Source organism: Pinus tabuliformis, chromosome 7, assembly GCF_031772625.1.
Source record: "Pinus tabuliformis cultivar Carrire ecotype Pingquan chromosome 7, CPIR1, whole genome shotgun sequence".
NCBI classification, from domain to species: Eukaryota; Viridiplantae; Streptophyta; class Pinopsida; order Pinales; family Pinaceae; genus Pinus; species Pinus tabuliformis.
This window is the reverse complement of record NC_142293.1, coordinates 1,525,231,936-1,525,258,281: the sequence shown is the minus strand read 5'-3', so window position 1 is coordinate 1,525,258,281 and position 26,346 is coordinate 1,525,231,936. Positions and strand designations below refer to the sequence as shown.

Sequence of the window (26,346 nt, the reverse complement as noted above, 5' to 3'; positions counted from 1 at the left end):
ATTCTAAAAAATTAAAATAAAGATAAATCTATATTGATATTTACAACCATTGTAAAACATAAAATATTACATTTAGAATACAGTTTCTTGAATTAATGTAATAATATTTAAGAAACTCTTTTTATTTTGTTTATTTTCTCTCCAGTCCCTTGCAAGCGTACTAAAATATCGCCGCTATATTTCATTATATACCCGCCCCATCGCTTTCATTTCATTATCGGAATTTGTATAGTATCACAGAAATAAGAATGTGAAGAAAGTCAAACAGGGCCTATGAAACATGGCACTATCGATGATGTTGGCACGAACTCGAGTGAAGAATCCAGAAAATCTTCCAAAATCAGAAGGAAGTCAAAGACGGTCGATGAATCATGACACTACCAACGCTGTCAGTACGGGATAAAAACACAACATAGAGGACAGAAACCACATAATTTTTGAACCAAATTTGGAGCAAGGATATATACACATACATATAAATATATGTTCACATTTAAGCCATGTAGACATTACTCGGCGAGAGTCCTAACTACATAAACCACATTATTTTTTACCCAAATTTGGAGTTCATATATATACATTTTAAAACAATTTGGACGTCACTTGCCAGGAGTCCTGATTATCCTACTTTCTTCAAACCCTGTCCATTCATGGAAACCCTAAAATCAGAAATCCGAGTTTCAAATACTCGCATCATAGATGCAAACCATTCGATCATGGAATGCAAGGCCGTGGCTTCGGTGCATCTGGTATAAGGCAATTCTTGGAATCTGCTAATCGGTGTTTGTCACTTCTGGGATTGGGCTCGATGTACTTCTATTTGTCGGTGAAAGCATGGGTTTTGGACGCTGTAGGGATTTCCACAGAGTAAATTGAATTGCCTTATACAACAGCCTCCTACTGGTATGTTCTGATTTTTATCGTACATCTAATGATAAATAGATCTCAGAGCATGCCGTTTATTAAGTTTGATTTGGGTTTTGTTCTCTATCTCCCTCCACAGATAAGAGCATCAAAAGATACATTCTAATATGTGGAATATCTTCTGATAAAATCTTAATGTGAAGATTGTATTGTAATAGTGTTTCATAAAAATCTATTTGAATTTAGCGTCCAACTATATTGACTGAAGGCCTCCACACTATTATGAGGAAACTCAAGTGCAGAAGCCTGATTGTGGTTGCTAATCTTGAACAATCGTTTTGAAACCTTCTCTGAGCTTTTAGTCTCATCTCCACAAGTGGAAGATCGTGAGTGCGCTCCTGTATTTTTCTGAACGTGTTTTTCTCCCACAAGCTGTGCCACGTCTCAAGCATGGCTAGTTCGTTTTTAGCCCGAGGCCGCAAGGGCTAGTTATTGGATCACTCAATTTCTTCATTTTCCAAACTATTAGTGCAGAGGCTGTATGTGAAAGTCACCCTGAGATACAGTCTTTGTCACTGGCCAATTTGCTTACTTATTTTGTCCTGAAAAAATGGTCAGTTTCGACTACCAAATCCTCCAACGAACTAATTACAAGAGAGTCTCCCATATTATTTCACGATTGTCTTACCTTTAAAGCTTTCACTGATTTTAAAAATTGAAGGGAGTTGTAGAAGAGGTTTTTGCATTTACTTTTTGAGGAATCGTTAAAATAAGTTACCAGTGATTCGCAAACATTATATATATATATATATATATGCAGCAATGTATCCGGATTCCTCTTTGCCTACATAAGCAAGGACAGCAAGCATATCTACCTTGGCTTCAGCTTGAAAAGTATCGATATCTTTTCCAATAGGTGCCCTCTGTACAAAATCTAGATAGTCAAATCTGATCTAAACGTAGAAACTTCTGCCAGTTTTAATGATTGTCGCCTCTTGAAAAATTGCACTACAATAATGTTTCCACAAGGAGATACTGATCAGTCTGATCACATCTCACATACTTTTGCTAGCCTACTGAATCATCCAGTTGTCCCCACACACAGTCCATTCCAGTGAAGAGGAGCGATAAAGAAAGTACTCTACCTAGAAGTAATCCAATCCAAACCATTCTAGAATTGTTGCAATTCCTCATCACGGGCTTAATTGTTTCTGGGTTGTGGCAGACTATACAACATCCATTTGTAAATCTTGCATGATGGAGTCCATCCTTGATTGATAAACTTTTATAAAGGGCCAACCCAATGTTGCACGAAGCGGGAGCGAAGCGGAAGCGTTTTTTGGAAGCGGAAGCATCATTTTCCAAAAATCTAGGAAGCGAAGCGTCCGCGGAAGCGTCTGCTATATATATATATATATATATTTATATTTTTTTGCATTTATACTCAAAACAAACATCCCAAATAGCAAATTAATTGTAGAAGACATGAAAACATGCATATTTTTGCATAAATCAAGATAGATATGGCATCCATGATTCCATTGTAGTTACGAGTATGTACAACAATCATCTATATTCTAGCTATTACAAACATACATCAAATTTTTAAGCATATTATAAAACATAAAACATTTAAGCATATTATAAAACATAAAACATAGAGCATATTATCATTTATCTAGCAAGTGAGCAACTGTCAACATTTGTCATGTCCAAAATTCAAATAATAATGTTTACAAAATATGTCACTTGGTCACCGCCAAGACAAAAAAGGTTCAAATTTAAAATTCACAAGCCTACAAGTCTAATGAGTAATCTATGACAAAAAGTAGTAGACTGTGAATATATCTACTAATCTCTCCTCCTTCCACCACGAACAGAACGTGTCGGCGGGCGGGGGCCTCCATGTGGTGGCAATGAAGAAGATGGTGCCGGTGGAAGTTGTGGAAGTGGCACTGAAACTGATGAAGAAGAACCCCCTGCTGTTGGTGTTGAACCATGGAACCTAGGAACCAAGGGACCAGATGGGGGTGGGGGTGGCATATCAACACGATCATCATCATCCTGTAATCGCTCAAAAAATTCATGCAAAAAAAAAACACTAGTTAACAAAAAAATTAAAAACATGAATTAGAGAAATGCTTTATAAGGAAAAATTGGAAAATTCATACCACAATGGACATACCTGGATAAGAGCATCCTCTAATTGCTCTAATTGCAACACTCCATCCTCCAAATTGGGCTCCTCTGGATTCTTGTCCCAAATCAACATGTCTTTATTAGACTTTGCATCTTCACAGTAATGGGACAACAATCGCAAGTTGTAATGAACATAAACCAAGCTCTCTGCCCGGTCTAAACTCAACCTGTTCCTTTTAACACTGTGGATGAAAGAATAAGAGCTCCAACACCTCTCTGCAGAAGAAGTGTTTACCAATGTTGTTAAAAGCGCGAGCGGGATTAAATCGGCGCCGGGAATAAAGCGGAAAAAATCGGAAAAAGCGGGAAAAAAGTGTTTGGTACAAAAATATTCATTTTTTTTCATTTTTTTCCAATTTTTTTAATATCTAAACCATCTACAACATAAAATAAATACATTGACACATAAATATGATAAAAAAACTAATATATGAGATGTTTAATATCATTTCTAGTGCTAAAATCACACATAACATCGAATCATGTCCTGAATAGTAAGTCCTGACTCCTGAGTCCCAGCTCAGCCTCAAAATATCAACAAAAAATATGATAATGTATTTCATCATGTCATAATGTCATATATAATAAAATGAGGTCTAATCCTATTGATTTCCTCTGCCCCTCTTGCGAGAAAATGCCACAGCTTTCCCTTTCCCTCTAGATGTAGATGCTGGTGCCTGTGCTGGTGGAGATGGCAGTGGAGTCTGATGTGCTCTAGAAGCTGAAGAACTAGAAGTAGGAGCTATAGGAGGTAGACCACGTCCTCTACTGGTGGCAGGGGTAGCCCGAGCAGGTGGTGTCACCTGGAAACATTACAATCTCCCAATCCTGAAATCCTGAAAAACTGATAAGTCTGCTGGATTTTAAATGAAATCTAAAATTCTACTTTCTCCATATGAAATCCAATGAGGCTGGAACCACTCTCAAACATCCTGAGTCATTTCATGGTAATGTTAAAAATTTAAGTAAAAGGATGAAAATGAAGATTAAGGAGAATGTCACTTTTACTTTAAGAATTTAACATTACCATGAATAGCATATCCATACTAGGGCCTAGAATTGATCATTAAGCTGCCCCACTAAAAAATTATTTGTTTCTTTCCAAAAAAATTGCATGAAAAAACCCAAATAACCAAATGAAAAACCAATTTTTTTTTTTTTATAAAATCGTGCTGTCCTGGCAACCCAGAGCTTTTTTCGGAAAAAAGCGCGTTTTTTTCGAAAAAAGCGGCAAAAAATTTTTTAGCCGCTTTTTCCCATAAAACGCGCGATTAAATCGGCTTAGGGAAAAAAGCGCGATTTAATCGCGCTTTTAACAACACTGGTGTTTACCACCTGTGACAGCACCCGTAATGCCAAAGCCTGTAGAAGTGGAGTACCCCCTCCATGCATGTTCCACCACTCGAGAGAAGAAAAAGTCTCTCGATCTTTAATTGCATGCATGCTCCCAAATGGACCAGTGTTAAGCATATAGTTGCTCACCTGTCTCCGTACCAATGCAGCCTCCTCCTCATCAGGGATTAATTTACTCAATGCAGCCATATATTTTTTGTGAACCTCTTGATCTTGGTGTGGTTTTCTCCTACTTCCCCCCCAGGTGCTGGTGTTGAAAGTCATGATGGATGATAGTATTTAGGTGTCAAAACATATGCTAATGCATGCAATGGAACATTTAGCATTTCCCATCGGTTTTGCACCTCTACACGAATATAATTGTACAAGGTGGTATCTCTAGGCTCAACAATGTCTTTAATCTGCCCCAACATGCTATCCATTTGCTCATACACCTCCCCAATTACTGGTCGATCTGAATCTGCAAACTTGATCATGTAATAAATTGGTTTGGTGAATTGCAAAACATATTTAACCTGTGAGCAAAAGTAACTGTCAAGAACAGTGTCCTTGACTTCATTAGCACCATCTCTGTCAGTGTTAATTTCATCCCATGTTTCAGCACACACCAGATTAGTTAAAGCTTGTCTCACCTTCACTAGCCGCCTAAAGGTGAGGTAATAACTAGCAAATCTTGTCTTTGCAATTTTAAGCAACTGCAACTTGGAGTAAGTGCCATAGAAGTAGTTTACCCTTGTATGCCCTGTGATGAATTTAGTGAGCTGCTTCCCTCTCCTGTAAAGCTCAATAATCCACCCACATTCTTTGTGCTTCACAATATCATGCATCAAAAGGTTCAATGTGTGAACCAGGCACCCAGACCAAAAGATGTGTGGATGAGTACGCTCAATAATTTTTCCTGCTGCCTTACAATTTGTTGCATTATCTGTGATCACTTGAACCACATTATTCGGACCAACTTCTTTGATTGATTTCAATAGGAGATCTGCAATGTTTTGTGCAGATGCAGTGATGGAGGAGGAGTCATGACATGTAATAAATACTGCACCACTAGAAGAAACACCAAGAACATTTATCAAATGTTGGTTTCTAATATTTGTCCACCCATCTGATACAATGGATACCCCAGAATCTACCCACTCATTTGTAAAACGTGTCAAAGCTCTTTGAATCTTAGCTTTTTCTCTTTCTAATAACACTGTTCTAGCTTTCTCATAGTTGGGGCCTTGTATCCTTTTGGGGCTTCATTGATGGCCTTTACCATTTCATGCCAATAGGGAGAGCAAAGCACATTGAATGGTACACCGCAAGCACAAAGAAAACGGACTATCTTTCCATCCACATCATCCCTCCCAGCAACATTAAGGAAATCCCCTATTGTTCTTCTACCTCCAGAGCTTGCAGAAGTACCATGAGGAGATGAGCAGCTACCAAATTTAGAGGTTGCACTTGATTTAGAATGAGTTCTTTGTTTCTTGTTTTTTTGTTGTGCAGCCATCTCTATTTGGATGTATTTTCTTCTTTCTTCAGTTGAAATGTTTGGGCAAATTTGTACCCCCACAGGACCCTTTTTTCATCACTGTCCATCACCCCACAAAGATGTCTCCTCAAACGGGTATATGAACCACAATATGGTTTTCCTTCATGACAACCATGAGGGCACACAAATTTGTAACATCCACCACCCTTTCCCCCATCAAGTTTGGTCACATAGTTCCACAAGGGTGTTGATGTAGCTTTCCCATCTTGTGTTTCAGTGTCCTCTTCAGGTTCATCCCCTTCCTCTTCAAACCCTTCCTCCTCATCATACATTGGGTCACTCATATTGGGACCACCGTCCTCTTGTGTTTCATCTCTTCTATTTCTATTCCCCCTTGCCATCATTAAAACCAAGAGTGGAATGATACATAGAAGCCAAAATAACACCATCTTGGAATATGGATATAGGTGGTGGATAACCTGTAAGTAAAGGAGCAAGTAGAAACAATGGGAAAGAGTAGGAGAGGGAGGAGAAAAATACAAAAAAATTGTCAAAAAAATAAGGGAGTTTGGGGTTTGAACTTACCTCTTTAGCTCTTGTAGATGAAGTCCTCCAAGCTCTTGCTCCAAGCTCCTCCTCCTTCTCCTAGCTCCTCCTCCTTCACTCCTCCAAGCTCTCCTCTCTTTTCTTCTCCTCTCCTCTCTTCTCTTCTCCAACTCTCATAAACTCAAAGTGAGAAAATGAGGAATGAATGGGGGCTTTATTCTTTTCATTCCTCACCTTAACCTCACTCTAACCTCACCCTAACCCACCCCCTTAATGCTAAGTTAACATAACTTAAAAAAAAAATTAAAAAAAAGTGTCTTTTTCCCTTACGCGCGGCCTGCTTGCCCGAAGCGTACGGAAGCGTGCGCTTCCTCCTCCGAAGCGCCGCTCTTCTGAGGCCCAAAGCGTCGTACGAAGCGCGCTTCGGAGGCCTGGAAGCGGCGCTTCCGTACCGCACTTCCAAAATTCCAGGAAGCGGCTAAAAAACAGGAAGCGCCGCTTCGGGCCACGCTTCCTAGGCGCTTCCGTACGGGACGCGCTTCGGGGCTTGGATCTGCCCGGGGGGGGGGGGGGGGCGCTTCGTGCAACACTGGGCCAACCATCTGAGGAGTCGAATATTAAAAGAAGCTGGTGACTGATATGTTAAGCCCCATATTTTCTTTTCAAAATCTGAGTGATCAAGAAATAGGAGGTGGATTCTTCTACTTGCCAGGGGCTTTGAATGGACTGTTTCGAGCAAATTTTCTGTTATAAGAATCTTCCTATAATGAGTAATCATGTTGAAAAATTAACCTTTCAAGGGACCGATGTATTCCAGAGTTTTCCCATCCGAGCAAAGGGTATATCGATAATGATTTTGAGCAGTCACCTCTAAATATTTATAACCTTCCTTGACCTTTTAGAAGCTATAGCATCTAGCCTGTTAAAGATGTAATGGGTCAAGTATAGTAGTGCACAAATTTAAAGGTGGAAAGCCACTTTTTGGGTTGGCCTATTTTTCACCAAAGGATTCTTATCCTCATGTTGGCTTATGGGGGCCCGACCCAGGTTCAACGTTAGTTAGCCAAACAAATCCCTACACTATTGGCCCTTTCGGCATCAGCCCATTGAGCGCGGACTGAAGTCTCACCCGAAGCAGTGTGGGGGAATGCTGGAACCAAGTTTTTGCACCCTTGAGATGGTTGTGATGTCGGTTTATTCCAACTATACCTGCCTTTGCGCAAGTTGCTTATCCCTCTGTTTTATCCTTTTGTACCTTAGCAAAATGTATCAATCGGCTTTCGCGCAGCCCTAACGGGGGGCTGAAGTCCTTTCGCGCTGCTAGGGCAGCGAACTGCGCTATTTGCCAAACTAGGCTAAGTATCTTACTTATCTTATTGACAGATCTTAATTTTCTTCGCCTAAACAGATGTTCTTACTCGCGTTCACTTAACCGATACAGTTATACACATTCGTGCATCATATAAGCATTAGAAGTGAGATTCATACCCAATATAACAGATGCATAAACAGGAAATAAAGACGCAAAAATGATAGAAACTTCTCTTTATTAATACTTCCAGATGATTACAGACTTGACTTGCCTTGCACACTCAGCTGCAGGGATCCGCGCACTCAACTGCGGACTACCAGGCCTCTGCGCACTCAGTTGCATAGCCTCTACCTACGCTACGACCAAAAACTTAGACTTACACTATAGAGCTATCTCGCATACATCATATCTTCATTACTCAATTAGTTGTCTCTTACTACTTAGAGCTTAGCTCTATTTATACAATTCCATGGTCCGCGGATCATTGGTAGATCTTCTACAACTGACATTACATTATCAAAATAAGGGGGGACAACCCTATGACTCTTTAACAACTATGCGCTCCGTGCCTACAAAATGCAGAGTCTTTACATTGGAATTACAACATTGGACCAAAATCTAGGCTCTAAGCCCCAAAACTGCCCTTGGGGGATCCTGCGCCCAACACCTCACCTGTCCAATTTTAGGACAATTTATATATCTTACACTTTTATTTCCATGTACTGCAAATTGAGCAAGTTTTGGTATGAAGATTCTTGTCTTCACATGCATGTGTGGTCAGTAAATCTAGTATTCGTACCAAAGAAGCGATTCTTCAAACTTGTGAAAGTAGAATATTTAGTTTATGGGGTTGCAAAACAGAAGTAGAGAGTTCCTGCATTAAAGAGAGACTTAGCCCTGCATTTTAAAACACTATCTAATGTTAATAAATTCTTATTAAAGAATGTTATAACTTATTTGCTACATCAAGACAAAGAGATGCCATTCAAAAAGTATATTCTGTTAATAAATCAATTGTTTGTTGCTTGAGATGTTGTTTTGAGTCAATTTTGTATTAATTAGGAAAGGAGAGCTTTCTGCTATCGAGAGGAGGTTTCAATTGATCTTGGATACCATCCAAGTCATTCAAGCAATTTGAGGAGATTTTTGACATTGAAGCCACTATTTTGATTGCTTGAAATGCAAAAAAAATAAAAATAAAATAAAATAAAATTGTGGGAGTAATGGAGAGACATTGTAACAGTTCAGTGCATGTTGGAAACAAAATCACTGCCCTTATTTTTTTATTTTATAAGAGTGAGACACTGTAACAGCTAGAAATACATAGTCACCATCATATCTTGGTTCCTCAACCGAACAAAGCTTGGATGGTGTTGGTATTCAAAGATTCAGCTGTTGTCATCCTACCATTTAGTAGAAAAATGAAGTAAAGAGCCCTTGTGGATTTATTTAAGAAAAATAATCTGAAAGTCTATATTGTTGCTTAAAAATGAACATATTGTAGGCCATAGACCTTTTTAATTTTAAATCCCTTTTCTAAAACTTTCCTGTTAAATGATTGAAAGGATTTATAAAAGGTGCATTTTATTTAAAATATCAAAGTGCACTAAAAAGTAAAAGTTTGTTATCGTAAAGTCACATAGGTGTTTTGTGAAGAAGAAAATGGCTCGACGTGGGAAAAGCATTGCCTTTTGTAGGCATACATAACCTTCGCAACAACAATTATGCCATCTTGAGTTTTAAGATCAAGCATATCTTATCCTGGACCTTGCTCCTTTGGAGATGTGGGCACCAACATAACAGAAAGAACAATAAAATGACAACATAAAAACATTCACATAAATCTCACACAGAAACTAGGGTTTGTATTGGGAAACCCTCCTAGGGAAGAGAACTTGTTGCAATCGCTGCTCTTGTATGCATCCATGGAGTCACAACACATACTCTGTACTGCTGAACGACATGAACCACAACACATACTCTCTGTTTCTGAACAACAATCTGCTGATTATAGCAATTTCCATTCTCAAGCTGGCTAAGCCCTAGTAATGTGTTTCCTCATCCCTCCTTAGAGCCATTGTGTTGGGGAACAATAATACCCTTTCCTTTTAAATGTCTCCTTTTTAGATTTTAAGGAGACATTTTCTTTTTCTTTCTCTTATCTATTTTAATTGCTTGAACTTTGGTGCCTTTGCACTTGGGCCTCAAAAATATTTGATTTCATTCATCATCCATCAATTTTCCAGCTGATTGTAAGCCAATAGGGCCTTTGCACTTGGTCAACAAAATTTCAATTACATTATTGTACATTAGTTTTCTACATGATTGTAAGCTAACATGCCTCCATTTTTTTGATGACATTAAGCCAGTTTTCTGCGGGGATGTGTTCCCCAAGGTGGGGTGCACGCTTCCCATGCACCTGGGATGGGGGGACACCTAGGGAAATTTTTTCCCACACAAGGGGAAATGTATCCCCATTGTGGAGAATGCATTTCCCCAAAAGGGGTGCTTTTGGGTGCACCCCCTCAAAAGGGGAACACTCAGAAGCACCCCTTTTGAGGGGGATGCCCAAAAGCACCCCGTTTGAGTTTGAGTTATATCGATTTACCATTCTATTCTTCAGACTTTAGTATCTACTATAGTCTATTTTGCTTAGTACTAATTAGATTCTAGAATGATGAATGATGAATATAAATTTAAAGTCAATTTACATTCTAGAATGATGAATAATTAATTTAATTTTTAAATCAATGTAGATTCTAGAATGATAAATTTGGATCATTGTATTTCATTATTCAATCTTGTGGTGTATGGGCGAATGATGTATGTACCAATATGAACTATGAATATGGATCACTGTATTTCATTATTTAATTCAATTATGTATGGATCAGTATAATTATTCTTTCATTATATATATATATATATATATATATACCTTGACGTCTCCCTGCCCCCCTAGATTTCCCCAAAATTTGAGGGCACTCCCACATGTGACCCTTATGCATCTCCCTACACCCATTTGTTCCCATCCCGGAGTCTTGGTGGAACATTGCATTAAGCACACATATAATTATTTATCCATAAACACTTTATTTAGTTGGGGGTCACGTTTACGGTATTAGATTCATCTCTCCCTAGATTATCACTAGTGTTGGTGTTGCTTTCCTTTCCTTTTTTCATGATGGAGCATGTTGAACATTGTTCCTAATCTTGATCTTTTCAAATTTGGATCTTAGGCAACACTTCAATTGCTCAAATAAGCCTTAGATTCCAAAAATTCAACATGCATATATTCCAAACATCTAGAGGAATGTTGTTCAACACAAACATGAAATGCATTTCATGATTATCTAGAATCATAAAATGGAAACTGAAACATAAGATGTAGTGAACAAAGATGTTTTGTTCGAGGAGAACTTGGCATCTAAGAAGTCTCATGAGTTGCCACCAGTGGTGACAAAGCATGAGGGGTAAGAGGCTCCGAAGGGAGAACAACGTTCAAAGACTCCCTGTTCACGGAGTCAACCTTTAGGTGGAGAGGAAGAAACAATAGCTCCTTCCATTTATGTCAGGAGACCTAGGTGGTTTGGGTAGACATTGAGGGATGCTCAATAGCATGTTGAGGCTCCTAGGGGCACATTTAGGGATAATATGACTCCGAAGAAGTTTTTGAACTACAGGGCATTGATGAGTAAGATCGTTGATGAGGTAGTAGACCGGGAGGTTTGGAGGAAAGCGATGGTGAAGGATGATGCATGAGACATTGTGCTAGGATTGAAGGGAAAGCTAGTTCCAGGAGGCTCTTTGATAAGTACCTTCCTCACGCTGAGGGAGTATTGATTATGGTAGCATTGGGTAGGTACTTTTGCCTAGGTCTAAATGGCTAGATGTGTGGAAGTTGTCCAATGCCTTTAATCTTAGCAAAATTACTAGGAATAATTTAAGTGTTTTTATAAGAAAATGTGAGTTTAATCTAATGAAAGGCAAAGGAAAATGCTATTTGCATTAGTGAATTAGATGAGTCTCAACCATTGATCTTAAGTGAGGTGAGATCTAATCTCAACTGTCATTCACTTTGGAGATTAGGGTTGTGGATTTGGTCAACAACTCAAGCTTATAAAAGCAAAGCTAAGTGAAGGAGGAAGACACATCAATGGGAACAAGACAGAGTGAGATAGTGAAGATCTTAGTGATTGGGTGAAGGACTTTCATCCAAGTGTACAGGCTAGGGGAAGAAGGGAAATAGTGCAGCAGCAAGAAACTCAAATCCAGGAAATAAAGTGGAGGCTATTTGGCAAGGAGGCTGTAAAGATTTTTTGAGCACCTAATTTGCAACCAGAGGACATGCACATCACGATTCAGGCTATACAAATGTGGTAGGGGCTGCATGTGTTGCAGAAAAGAGAGATTGGGCTGCACATGTGCAGGGAGTACAAGTGCAGCTCACATGTGCTGTGGGGGTACTAGTTCAGGTGGTAAGTGTGATGTGGATTTGATGGTATAAAATCGCACATGTGCAGATCGGGATTCTTCAGGGGTAGATTTGCATATTTGCTAGTTTAATTTTTATTTTTATTTGTTGTAATTTTCCAGTAAAATTCGTACATGGGCTATTTTCCTAGTAAGGTAGCCGGTAGCCGGTAGCCCTTGTATGCTGAGAAGTTATTTAATGAATAGCAGATTTGAAGGGCAGAAATATGTGTGCATGCCTGTGAAATTGGCTCAATTCGCATCTGCTAATTTATTTTTTATTTACTGTTAAAATCTCAACAGTGTTGTTTATTTAGTAAGTTGAAAATTTTAATTAATTTACAACAAGGAAATTTACTAGAAAATAAATTTGCCAGTTGCTGCGGTTGAGGAAACATATCAAAAACATTTTAGTGATCTTCTAATGTTCTAGCCATTTTTCTTCCTCTCTCACCAAATGAAGGTTGAACTTGAATCTTTACATTTGACAACCTACTAGGCTTTGTTTTTGAAAGCTGCAGGTGGCCCCTCATAGCTTTAATGAAGTGCACCACTTGGGTTACATGCCTTGTATATTTTGAATGGAAGAGATTCCTCTCAAATCGATATCGTTAGCTTTAAACTCAGCCCCAAGTAACTAAAGAAGTATTATGAAGAGAAGAGTTGCCACTATTTTCATTTGCTTTAGAAGCCTCTGCCACACTCTGAAGTATGGCATCTCTAAAACTCAAATAGTTATCAAGAGTATTCTACGGTTGATGAGAGATTATTGCATAAACTTTGAAACTTAATTCTCCATGTGAATGCGAATCTGTCTCGTTTGCCATGTAATAAATTGGAATCTCTGCAACATTCTCCTTCCTTAGATGAGACCTTTGTGTTAAGGTATCCTGGTCTGATGAAACCTCTAAATAATTTGATAAAACCTCAAGCCTCATCTATGATTTCTCCCATAGCAACTACACTCTCATGATTCTTATGCTTGGTAGCATCAATGGCACCTTGAATATTTTTATGAATTGCTGAGCAGAGGGCTCACAAAGTTGTGTGTGCCTAGCACCAAACCAATCAGAGTTGGCTGCTAGTCCATTTCCAAATTCACGGGAAACATTTGGGTGATGCATATTGTTAATTTTCTAACCGTAGCAACGTGGCCAATTGCTTCCTAGCAGATTTCCTTGCTGTAAAATTACTATTATGCAGATCTTTTGAATGAAAGACACAACTGAGATTTTAACAATGATAATAGCGGAAGCAAAATAATACATTTCTCACAATCACATGCACACAAGATTTCTGCTTGTCAAATCAGTTTTTCATTTAAATAACTTCAGAACTTATAAGGGCTCCCTTCCTGGGATAATGGCCCATTGAGGAAAATACTTACAACAATGAACCTTGAACTGATCCAGCTGATCAAAACCTCTGCAGATCTTGCTGGCTGATCTGGATATCCCTTGCTACACCTTGCACTCTCCTCGAACCTTACACACTTGAATGGAATTCCTCCTCCACTCAGTCAATGAGATCTCACTCTCACTGTGTCATGTGCTCAAGAAGTGTGTTTTCTCCCATAGCTCAACCTTCTTTTTATAAGTTTGAGTTATTGACTGAATCCACAACCTTAATCTCCAAAGTGATTAATGGTTGAGATTAGATCTCAAAATCACTTGAGATCATCATTGAGATTCATCTAATTCACTATTGCAAATGACCTTTGAATTTCATTAGATTAACTCACTTTATCTTATAAACGTCAATCACTTTAGTAATTAAAATAATTGCTAAGGTTAAGGGTCAATTAGGCAATTTCCACCAAGGAAAATTTTAAGGATGGAATTTTTTTTTGAAGTTTTAAAACATTGGCGTATCTCACTAATCCCTAATATGAAAACTATAAAATGTTTATTGATATATTTGTAAAATTATTCAAATTTATAATGATTTTATATATAGTCTCTATATAATGTTGGCGATTTTTAAGGTAAAATAGTTTTATATTCTAAAATTTGGGCGAATCGTCTTTTATAAAAATTGGAAATTGGCGAATCTTTTTGGTGGAAAAATCATGGAAAATTAGCCCACTGGGCGAACATTAGCCCCTAAAATTTTCCATGATTTCCACATGCTTAGACACTTAGGCCTGTGTGGAAGTACGTGGCCAAGGTAATGACATAAACACATATCAGGAGGACCGACATTAAAGAAATGCAACAAACGAAGGGCATAAAAGCCATTTGTGCAGGTTGCTGGTTCAGCACCAGTCTCCCGCATACCAATATGCGGTGTATGATTTCTTTGTTGGATTGCACTGGGAATGGCAATTCAACCTTGATGATGTGTGGCCCAGTCTGGTCAGCATGCACTTGGATTGCCTTCTTCACAGTACCGGGTGCTTGATGAAGAATCACTATGACATCACCCCTTTGAAAATTGTTGTTTGCATATCAACATTAAGGGCAACCATTGTATATTCATACCAATTATGTACAAGAAAAATCCTTCTTGTAGTTCTGTATTAGGGCAAGAATGACAATGATCTCAAGGTATAGATTGCAAGTCCCTTTGTTGATTTTTCCTCTGTTTCCTCCTGAAAAAAGATCGCCCCCTTGATTCTAAAGTTGTGATCTAACGTTGTGAATCTTAACTCTTTTTGATTTTTAATATTCCATTCCATTGGAGGAAACATCAGCGTGGGGTTGGCCCTTGGAACAATAATGAAGCTTCACATTGCCTATAAATGTCAGTGCACAATCAATTTGAAATGTGGCTACTTTTGTACATTAGCTTTCAATCATCATGTGCAAATTTCACAGAAAAATCAATTTTAAAACCAACTCAAATATGGAAATACACAAATCTACATCCTAAATGCCTGGATTTTGTTAAATTCTGAACCTAGCACCTGACAATTAGTTCCTAGCAGATTTATCAAAGGTCTACTGAATAAAAGAACAACTAGGTTCTTAACACAATTATTCAGTGGAAGCATAATTACTCAACGAATATCAATCACATTCTGCCCAATCAGCAATTCCTCATTAAATTAATAATCTGAACCCATTTGGGCTCTCATCCTGGGATAATGGCCCAACTAAAAAAAATACATTTACAACTTACTTTGGATCTGATCCAGATTATCAAGCCTTAGATCCATCCTTGAGCTGCTTGGCTGATTTGGATATCCTCTGCTGCACCCCTCTACCATCCTTTGGACACAGCGCACTTGAGTATCTCACTCCTCACTTGAGAAAATCTCTTTCTCGATGGCTTGTGCCACTGTAATGGTGTGACTTTGTCTTTTCCTCAGCCTTGCTTTTATAATCTCTCATTGACCGAAATCCCTAACCCTAATCTCTAAAGTGATGGGTGGCCAAGATTAGATCTGGTCTCGCTTGAGATCAATGGTTAAGATTAAAACATGATCACTAAGTTAAATACTTTAATTTTCCCAAGTTTCTTTAGTTTAATGGCCAACATAATTAATTATCTGTTTTTTCTAAGTTAAACTTAGGCTAAGTTACAATAGCAACCTACTTAATACTCTAAAGTGATGGATGGCCAAGATTAGATCTCGTCTCGCTTGAGATCAATGGTTAAGATTAAAACATGATCACTAAGTTAAATACTTTAATTTTCCCAAGTTTCTTTAGTTCAATGGCCAACATAATTAATTATGTGTTTTTTCTAAGTTAAACTTAGGCTAAGTTACAATAGCAACCTACTCAATACTTAGCGAGTATCCTAAGGAGACTTTGGGTGACTTCTGCATACCTAGACACTTGGGCCTGTGCAGAAGTACCTGCCCAAGCTACAGCCATCAACAGATTTTATTAATAAATCTTATCTGATGCAATGTCAACATGAATGATTGGTTCATTTGCTTGAGAACACTTACAAGAGAACTCATTTGGCTGTGCCTCTCCCATTTACCCAAAAGGACTTATGGCTGCCTCAAACCCATTTCAATGTATTCTGCAAGCAGAGTATTCACTGAGATTGAATTTCATTCAGGCCTTCTGTCAGCCTGTTGGCACGTTCCTCCAGATTCCCACACCCAGCATAGGAAATGACGAGCATGGTGTTCAGGAAAATCTCTGGTTCTGAACCTGCAGAAAATCCATCTGACTAAATTTTGTGAAACAACTTCTCTTGGGATTATTTTGTCAAACTTTTCAAATTCATCTGTAAGATGTCTGCAATTGGGGTACATGAGGACAAGATTTGTCTCCAAAAGAGTACTTTGGGCCATTTGCTGAGAATGGCATACACTAGGACAAACCTTGTTTCCAAAAGTTAATTTTGGGCTAATGGCAGATAAATATTGCAAAGGCCATTTGACATTTGTCACAACAACTTTTCTATCCAATCACGAACTTTGTGATTTAACTATTTAACCCCTTCTCAGTTCCTGCCATGCATACAGAGGACATGACAGGTCGTGGTTTGGTGGTTGGAATGGGGTGCTGCTGTGAAGACAGCTCAGGTTCAAACCCCAGCGGGTGTAGAGCCCTTGTGTGTGTGCAAGTTGTTTGACTTCTTGGAGTTGGTTCTCCTCTGTCATCAGATAGAGTTAACACATTTCTGGCAAGCCAGATTAGTTTAGCGGACTTTAATAAGATAATTTATCCCTTTTTTCTGATATGCCTGTTAGAATTTATATGAGCAGTACCTCTGAAGGGACTGGATTTGACCTCCTCAAGTTGGTTTCCCTCTGTAAAAGGGGCTTAACACATGTTCGACAGGAAAAATTGGTTTAAGTGGAGATTAATAGGATACTTTATCTATTTTTATTCACTGTGTCCGCTAGAGTTTATATGAGCAGTAGTTCCAGAGGTGCTGGATTTGAACTCCTTGAGTTGGTTTTCCTCTGTCAAAGGGGGGGCTTGACAGGCTAAATTGATTTAAGTGGAGATTAATAATATACTTCATCCCTTTTTAGTCACTATGCCTGCTAGAATTTATATAAGCTGTAGTTCTAGAGGCACCGCTATTTATTTGAGCAAATGGATTTTACCTACGAGTATGCACAGGCTAGGACTGAACCGCTTTACCTTGCTTTGCGAAGGGTCTTAGTCTTTTCACAGGGTATTTTAATTTTTATTGTAACTATACTTGGATTTTGCATAGGGTAGTAATCATTGGGTTTTTTTGGCTTGTGCTAAATTGTTATAATACAGTATTACAGTCTAACATTGAGTGCTTTAGTGAGACTTTATCCCAAAAAAATTAGTATCATTGTTTTTAGACTAAATTGCCAAATTGTGTCCCTTTAGACTGAGCAAGCTCAGCCATTGCTTCGAAGTATTCACAGTAAGCATCAATCTGTCTTTGCCATGTAGATATTTCATTTTGCGTCTTCCATCCACAAAACATTCTTTTGAGGGATTAATATTTGATGACAAATAGATTGGTTATCTGGGTATCACTTCACACACCATCTATATGAAGGCTACTCTTAAGATCACATCAAATTTCTATGCAAAAGAACTGAATAAATGAAAGCAACTTGCGGAGTGAGCTTGTGGAAAATTAATCTGGTTTATCCATGTTTTCAAGCACTTTACGTGCAAAATTTTAAGAGGCATTTTGTCAAACACCATATAGTGAGATTGCATACCTTGGCTTTATGTAATTTGCCAGCTAATTTTGCAAAGTCCATGCTCCCGAAGCTATTGAGGCCACACATTCTTACCCAAACGCTGCAGTTCTTGAACACTGCTCTGTTACCATCCTTGGATTTTACATAGGGTTTTTCAATCCTAGATATCAATCTTTAGTATAATGAAAATTACAAACCTTAGATCCATATGAGCAACTAAACCATAAGACATTTCTTGTTTGACCCTTAACAATTGAATATGCTATACATACCTCATGATTACGTACCTATGTACTTCATGATCATAGAGGCTGCCACAAGGCTTGCTACTGGATGCCATGCTCTTCTAACTGTTCTTCAAGAGTGAAGACTTCAGATGTGTTCACAAAGGTACTGCAACTTTTATCTTTAACTCCATGTAGGTGCTACGGTATTTCTAGGCTTATCATTTTCAAAAGCTTCTTCTTTTTATATGGCAATAGGTTTGGTACCTATTTGTTGTTGAATTTCCATGATCTTAGGTCTAGGATAGAATCTTAAAATCTCTGACGCTACCAAACCAAGAATCTCAACAAAACTACTTTGCACAGTGGAATATGAAAATCACACATGCACAAAATATGAAAAACTTTTTACAATTTTCAACCCAACTTCGTTATATTAAACAACATATAATACAACAGTCTAGGGCTCTCGTACCAGGGATAATGGCCCTCATACATCCACTAGTACAAGATACAAAACTAGGGCTTGGTGTCAATCCATTGACAACCAATCTACCCTCAACAAGATACTCTGACCATCTGGCTGATGTAGTCAACTCTCTCAGCTCCTCTTGGTTGTACACTGTACCTGACCGTTCCTTTGGTTCTTGATCTGCAACTCCTACCTCTATCAATGCTCCAAGTCCATATGGCCATTGAATCTCGGCTATCCAATCTGCTCACTAGTTGTGCCTTTGTCCATCAAGGGTGCAACACATTGAGACTCCTCTCGAGTTGTTCACAGCTCCACTTGTGAAAAAATCTTGATTTGCCCATTGTTGTTCCTCAACTACTTAGGGACTTCAGCGCACTATGGTCTTCTTGCGCTGCATCGATGAAGACCAACATAGGGCACGGAGAGCTGCCACCTATCGCTGCAAGATGTCCATCTCCTACAATGAACACGGGCTAGGAGGACTGACCATCATCTGCTGTAGATGTCCTTCTCCACACACACATCTCGGGCTCCACAAACTTCTCTTGGTTGATCAGACCCTTGAGCTCATCAACTACCTCTCTTGCAACCACCTTTGTCCATCAAGGTGTTGCTCACTGGGCTCCAACTTGGACACTATCTCGCTGTCCTCCAGTGGACCATAAGTGCCCAATCACGGCCACACTTGGTCCACTCTCAAGCTACCCTTCAATAGTCCACGAGAGATCAAGTCCATGCTGTAGCATTTGCACCTAGTTAGGGCATCCCCACACCTAGGAGACCCTTCCACATGGCTGCTAACAGACTTCCAAACTGTTTTCTCCTAGGACATCACCCACTAGCGTCAATTCAACCTTAACACATCAATACAATACATACCTAGCCCGTTCCTGCACTCGCACGTTCTTGCACTCGTGCTTTCTTGCCCTTGCGTTCTTGCACTCACGTTCCTGCACTCGTGCGTTCTTGCAATCGCGTTCCTGCACTCGTGCATTCCCGCACTTACGTGTTCTTGCACTCGTGCGTTCCTGCACTCACGCATTATTGCACTTGCGTTCCTGCATTCGTGCATTCCTGCACTCGTGCGTTCCTGCATTCATGCGTTCCTATACTCCTGTTGGCTTTCTTGATGTGTAGACTATGAAAGATGCTTCTTGGATTTGTTATAATGCCTCACACTCACCTTGTATTTATACTAAACACAAGGGTTACACATGTGGGCTTGACCACTGTCATTAGGCCTCCTAATAGCTAGGCTGACCTAAACTTTGTGCCACTATGCCCACACATAACTTTCAAAAATTCATAATTCTTCAACGACAACTCAGAATCAAATGATTTTCGATGTGTCGGATTTGTCTTGACGAGCACTAGCATCCTCATCCATCACATGTCGAAATGTGCTTCTAGAATTGCTCGAAACACGATTGGGTGCAAAACCCCAAGCTTGGGTTCTAAGCCCACAAGCCTACCTGTGGCGCTTTGACCTCCAACCCTTGAACACTAGGGCTTGGAGTACCTCCCAAGCTACACAAAAATCAACATTTGTCAGAGATGACATATTCCTTGTCACATTAGTAAAACCTTGTAGGTGTACAATGTTTCTTCCTTTGAGATTGAGACAATAGAGCAAAGACTTGTCATAAAATCACTAATGTAAGAGAATCTCCTTCCTCTGCCTGTAGAATATCAATGTAGACCAGATCCTAGATTTAGTTGATCAAATAGCCTTCAAATAATGTATATTTGTCAAGGGAGATAAAATTTGTATGCTGCCAAGTAGACTTCGAATTACCCTTTGCTTAATCAATTAACAAGTGTACTTAGAATGACTTCAAGGGTGCTGTTGCTCTTCTGCTTACAAATTTTTGATGCACAGGTCCCAAAGAATTGACTGCTATAGATGTAATGATATCCCTTTCCCAAGATGTGACAATTCATTAAAGTCTTCTATTATGAGGATGCTGGCAAACTTTGAAGACTTCAATGATAGGCTGTCACCAGCAAAACTTTTCTTGCACTGATTCCAAGGAGATATCCTTGTTGACACTTTCAATGACAAGAGAGAAGGTTCCAAGGTTGGCTCTCTATTGTTTAGGCTTGGACTGTGTATATATATGCTCAGAATAGTGGTTCTCAATCTCATCCCTGTAGAACTTTTCATAACTTCGTGGATCCTATACCACAAGTTCTTGTCTTCTATGTTACTCCATAGATCTGCGAATTATGTCTTGAACAAGGTGATTGTAGCTTGATGATTATCCTTCCAGTATAGGCCTAATGTGTCTCCAATCAATTCAATCTAGGTCTCTTTCATGCATAGAATTAAAGTAGGAATCTCGGTTCCTTTTTCTTGGTGGTCAAGGCTTCAATTTACGTCCTTTGAAATGCACTTATGCTTAGAATGAGAAGAGTTCTCAGCTCCTTCTGTTCAAGATGACTGTAGCTTTCCAATTAGGTCAACAACTCGGATTTTCCTTGAGTCTATTGCTTGCAAGATGACTCTGCCTAATGCCTCTTCAGTCAATTCGGACTTGGGTTCCTTTATATACATGTTTATAGAATAGGTCTTGATCCTTTTTCAACAAGGGTTATGCTCAGAATGACCCTTATCAAACTTGGTCTTGAACCTTTTGCAAGTAAAGATACTTCGTTGAGATATGTCTACATATTGGATATTTAAGATTTCTGAAGTTGCACAGATTTTTAAACCTTTTGATGAGGATATCAGACCTTGTAAGGTCATCCTAGACCCTCCCTCTCCTTGTCAGGATGCCCGACCTTCCTTGGGTTGCTTAATTAACCTTTTGGTCCTCCAAATACAAAGCTTTTATGCCTTCGCTCTTCTTGTATAGGTTTGTGGTCATATCACGGTGGTTAGGGCTAATTTATGGTGCACATAATTATGATTTATTTCTTCTAGGAGCTTAGTCCTAGATGGATGCCCATCTAGCTATAAAAAGGAGTCAAATAGATCTTCTTCTTTGCCCTTTCTTCAAAGCCCTAAATCTGATTCGGTGTTGAGAAATCTAGGGCAGTGCTTCATTAGGGTTTTATTAGTAGATTTGTCATTAACTTGACAAGTTCTTGTGATGTTTATTACATTAGTTATTTAATTTTAAGTTTTGTTCATCATCAAGATAAATGCCAAACAAGAAGATCACAATACAAACAATAGAGACACTACAGATAGGCTCCAAGCCAGGGCAAACCCCTCAACAGAAGAAAACCCAAAGAACTTTCTTCTTATAGAATCAATTCAAGGAGACTCCTAGGACCATAGACCATAGACAACTCACCAAGATCAGGCCAACCACCCAAGACCAATGTTTTCAAAATCGGCCGGCTCGGAACCGACTCGACCGAGTTGGTCCAAGCCAGACCCCAAATTTTTGACTCGGCCTAGGAAACGGTTCGGCCGGCCAGGTTGTCTAACAACTCGGCTTGCTCTGTATTAACCCGACCGGGTTGTCTAACAACTCGGCCAGCTCGGTATTAACCCAGTCGGGTTGTCTAACAAGTCGGCTGGCTTGGTATTAACCTGGCCGGGTTGTCTAATAACTCGGTCGGCTTGGTATTAACCCGGCCGGCTCGGCCGAGTCCGCATTAACTCGGCTGGGTTGGAACAGCGTCCCGTTAACCACGAAAAACAACGATTGTTTTTTTAAATTATTCTTTTGGGGGACTCCAAACCGGATTGTATTTTGTTTATTTTGTCTTTGGGGTCCATTCCCCTCTCTTAAACCCTATTTAACCCACCCAACCCCTCTCATTTCCTCATAGCCATCTCATGCATTTGGGTGAGAATTTCAGTGAGGAGTTGTTGAGTTTGTTTTTGGAGTAGCAGTGAGGAGTCTTGGGCAAGCATTGTAGTTGGAGTGAGGAGCTTCTTGGGCAACCATTTGGAGCAACATTTGCCATTGAGGAGTTGGTTTCTTGGAGCAACCTTGAAGAGGCAGTTTGTGCTTGGAGGTATATTTTTTCACCTCTACAAATCTGTTTTTGCTTATTAAATTTTAAGTGCATATCTAGAAAGCCTAGAGACTATTTTTTGTGAAAGAAATGAACATTGAATCAATGGTTTTTTTTTGTTTTGTTTTCATTTTCAATTTTTTTGCTTTCATTTCCAAGTCAAAAAATGGCACCTAGAGTGAAAGATGCTGCTTGGGCATATGTTGAAATGGTTGATAGTCAAATGCAATGCAAATTTTGCCATAGGAAAATTAAGGAAGGTCCTGGGGGCATTAATAGGCTGAAACAACACTTGGCGGGGATTAGAGGCCAAATTACTCCATGTACCTCACCAGAAATTGGGGAGATTAGGAAGCAATTGTTGGCCAGCTTTGAGAAGTTTAAAGAAGATAAGACTAGGCAAAGAGAGTTAGAGGCTGAAATTGGGAGGAAGAGGGAGATACAAAAAATGATGGCTACCAACCCCAATTATGATTTTGAGGGTTCTTCCTCTATCCCTCATACTGATGCATCCAACCCTTTCCGATATGTTCCTCCCTCTTTTGGTTCTGTTCAAGATAAGGGAAAGGGTAGAATGAAAAAGGGTGATATGACTATCAAAAGTTATTTCACTCCCTCCTCTCCATCAGATGCACATGGTCCTCAAGTTAGTAAAAGTCAAATGCAGCCCACTTTAGATGACCATTGGAAGAAAGAATTGAGGGAGACTGCTTGTGAGTACATAGCTAGATGGTGGTATGATGCTGATATCCCCTTCAATGCTTCCCGTTCACCATATTATGAGCCTATGTTTGATGCCATACATGCTGCTGGAAAAGGCTTCAAAGGCCTTACTATGCATGAGCTAAGGGGGTATCGTTTGCAGAAAGAAATTGAATCCATTAATGAGTATTTAAAAGATTTCAAGGACTCATGGGCAAGAACAGGATGTACCATCATGTTAGATGGATGGACTGATCAAAGAAACCATACCATCATAAACTTTCTTATCTTCTGCCCACAGGGAACCATGTTTCTAAAATCAGTTGATGCATCTGATAAGGTAAAAGATGGACAATTGTTGTTTCAGCTATTGGATGAGATTGTTAAGGAGGTGGGGGTGGCTAATGTTGTTCAAGTCACCACAGATAATGCCTCTAACTATGTTCTTGTTGGTAAACTGTTAGAGGGAAAACACAAAACCATCTTTTGGACCCCATGTGTTGCACATTGCGTAGACCTCATGCTTGAGGATATTGGCAAATTAGATTGGGTCAAAAACATTGTAGATCATGCCAAAAGCATAACAAAATTTATCTACAATCATTCATGGATTTCGAGCCTGATGAGGAAACACACAGGGGGCAGGGATATTATTAGGCATGCCATCACTAGATTTGCTACTCATTTTTTGACATTGCAATCTATGCTTTCACAACATAGAAACTTGCAAAAGATTTTTTCTAGTGAAGAATGGAATCAAAGCCAGTGGTCTCACAAACATGAAGGCAAAAAATTGAAAAAGAAAGTTAATGAAGAAATATTTTGGAGAAAGGCAGCAGAGATTGTGAAGCTTGCTGAGCCACTAGTTAAGGTGTTGCAGAGGGTGGATGGGGAAAGATTGGCTATGGGTTTCATTTATGAGGCTATGGATCAAGCAAAGGAGCAAATAAAGATGGCATACAAGGATAAAGCGGCTAAGTATGGGCCCATTTGGGCAATCATTGATGAAAGATGGAACAATCAACTCCATCGCCCTATACATGCAGCTGGGTATTTTTTGAACCCACGGTATCATTATAAAGCTAAGGCAACAGGAGCTTTGAGGGGGGAGGTTAGAGATGGATTGATTGATTGCATTGATCGCATGATCCCATTGGAGTGTGATCAGCTGGAGATACACTGACAGGTCATAACCTTCAGCACTGCCTTAGGTACCTTTGGGAAGAACCTAGCAAAGATTGCAAGGGAAGTAGATAAGCCAGGTAAACAAAAATTTCAATTTTCAAATTCTTAATACTTATTTTGTTAAATCGTTTATAATTTGAAAGTTGGATATAATTTGTAATTTTGTTGAGCTAACTCATTACACTCCTATGTTTTTTGCAGCACAATGGTGGGAGGCTTTTGGTAGCCATTGTCCTGAATTGCAGAAGTTTGCAATTCGTATTTTGAGTCAAACTTGCGGTGCTACTGGGTGTGAGCGCAATTGGTCTGTCTTTGAGAGGATTCACACAAAGAAGAGAACCGTTTGGATTAAAAACGACTAAATGATCTAGTAAATGTTCAATACAGCCTTCGGCTCAGGCGCAACCAATTGCTAAACAAAAGACCTGATTCAGATCCCATTGGGTTGGAAGACATTGATCCAATGTCAGATTGGGTAGTGGAGAGTCATCCAACAGAGTTTGCTTTTGATGAGGATATGGATTATGATGAATTACAGATGATAGCATCACTCGAACATAATGTTCAGTTGAATGCAAACCCTGATCCACTTGTACTAGCCTCAGCCTCAGAGCCAACAAGTCCTCCAGTTGCAGGCGCTTCCTCTGCTCAGACACGACAGAAGTGCATATCTCATCTAGCTTAGCTTGCAGCTGCTGCACAGCCTGCTAGTGCTACCACTTTTACAGTTGCAGTTGGAGATGATGATGAGGAGGAGCCATGGGGCCTCCTGTGTGACTCTGATCCAGAGATTGATCCACATGTTCTCGGCTCCTCTAGTAGTAGCCAGTAGTACTGGTCACAATCTACTTTTGTTGTAGAGGCCATTTCTAGCCTCCTTGGTTATGTGTTTTTGTTTTGATCTCTATATCATGATCATGTATGTATTGGACAATGCATTGGGTGCCATTTTGATATAATGGATATATTCATGAGCCTACTTTGATCATATGTTGTCTTCTATCTATATTCTAATGATATGTGTTTGGAAACATGAATGAAAATCTTTAAAATTATGTTTTTTTATTAAAAAAATAAATATTTAATGTATTTTTTACAATGATCGAGTCATTGAAATCGAGCCGACCGAGTCGATACCGAGTCGGAGTCGGAGTCGGAGTTTTAAAACATTGCCCAAGACAATGAACTGCTTCTTCAAACAAGATTGCTACTTCTTACTATAAAACTTCAGATCTGCAAAAACCCTAGTTTTCCATAGAAAAATTTGGCTGACAAAAGAGAGAAGAGTAGACCAAAACCAAACAGAGAGAGAGAGAGAGAGATACTGAGTTGCCTTCTTCAAAACTTTGCTCTTCCCATGTTGCCTCAGATCTAACCAAGATGTTTGATGCTCAAGTGTCATGTTGGGTTGTGTTATATTCTTTCCACTACTAGTCCCAATAGTGAACTCGGGGGGTAAATTTGTTTGGACCCTATATTAGGTGGGCGGACCTACCTATGGTTTTGTGCATGGATTTCACACATGGTGTTGGGCGTGATGGTTTTCGGTCCATGGTATTTTGTAGATCCAGTCAAGGGAATTACAATTAAGTTCTAATCCAGGGTTAATGGATTGGTGTTTATGGATGCTTCAACATGTATATATATGTATTGTAACATTGAAAGGAAAACAATGAAAAATCAATCTGGTAGTCGCGGTTTTGGGATCCAGGGGAAAATCTCTCTGTATATTTGTTTTATGTGTTATGCTCTAGCCATTGTTTATTTTCTGTTTTTAGAATTCGTATGCAGGTAATTTCTGTACGGGGTTAAAACCTACATTGTGGAGGACAAATGTTCCTCTTTATATAGCTTTCCATGTGGGTGCATGGGCCTCATCTAGGCCGAATTTAGGGGTTGGCTGACTTGACTCTTGGTAGCTTCTAGATAATTTTACATCAATAATAATTTTCTTTTCTT

General features: G+C 39.2%; 1 protein-coding gene across 4 annotated transcripts in view; it reads left to right on the top strand.

The window, feature by feature from the left end:
- The first annotated feature begins 522 nt into the window (after positions 1-522).
- The window catches only part of LOC149253642 (uncharacterized), a 69,219-nt gene continuing 43,395 nt past the window's right edge, over positions 523-26,346 (top strand). Inside the window, exon 1 of one of the 4 annotated variants that reach the window (XM_089459992.1) lies at positions 523-903. The gene's annotated coding sequence lies outside the window, so the exon portion shown is untranslated. The remainder of the gene's footprint in view (positions 904-26,346) is intronic. The other 3 variants (XR_016267106.1, XR_016267105.1, XM_089459991.1) reach the window with 3 other exon arrangements.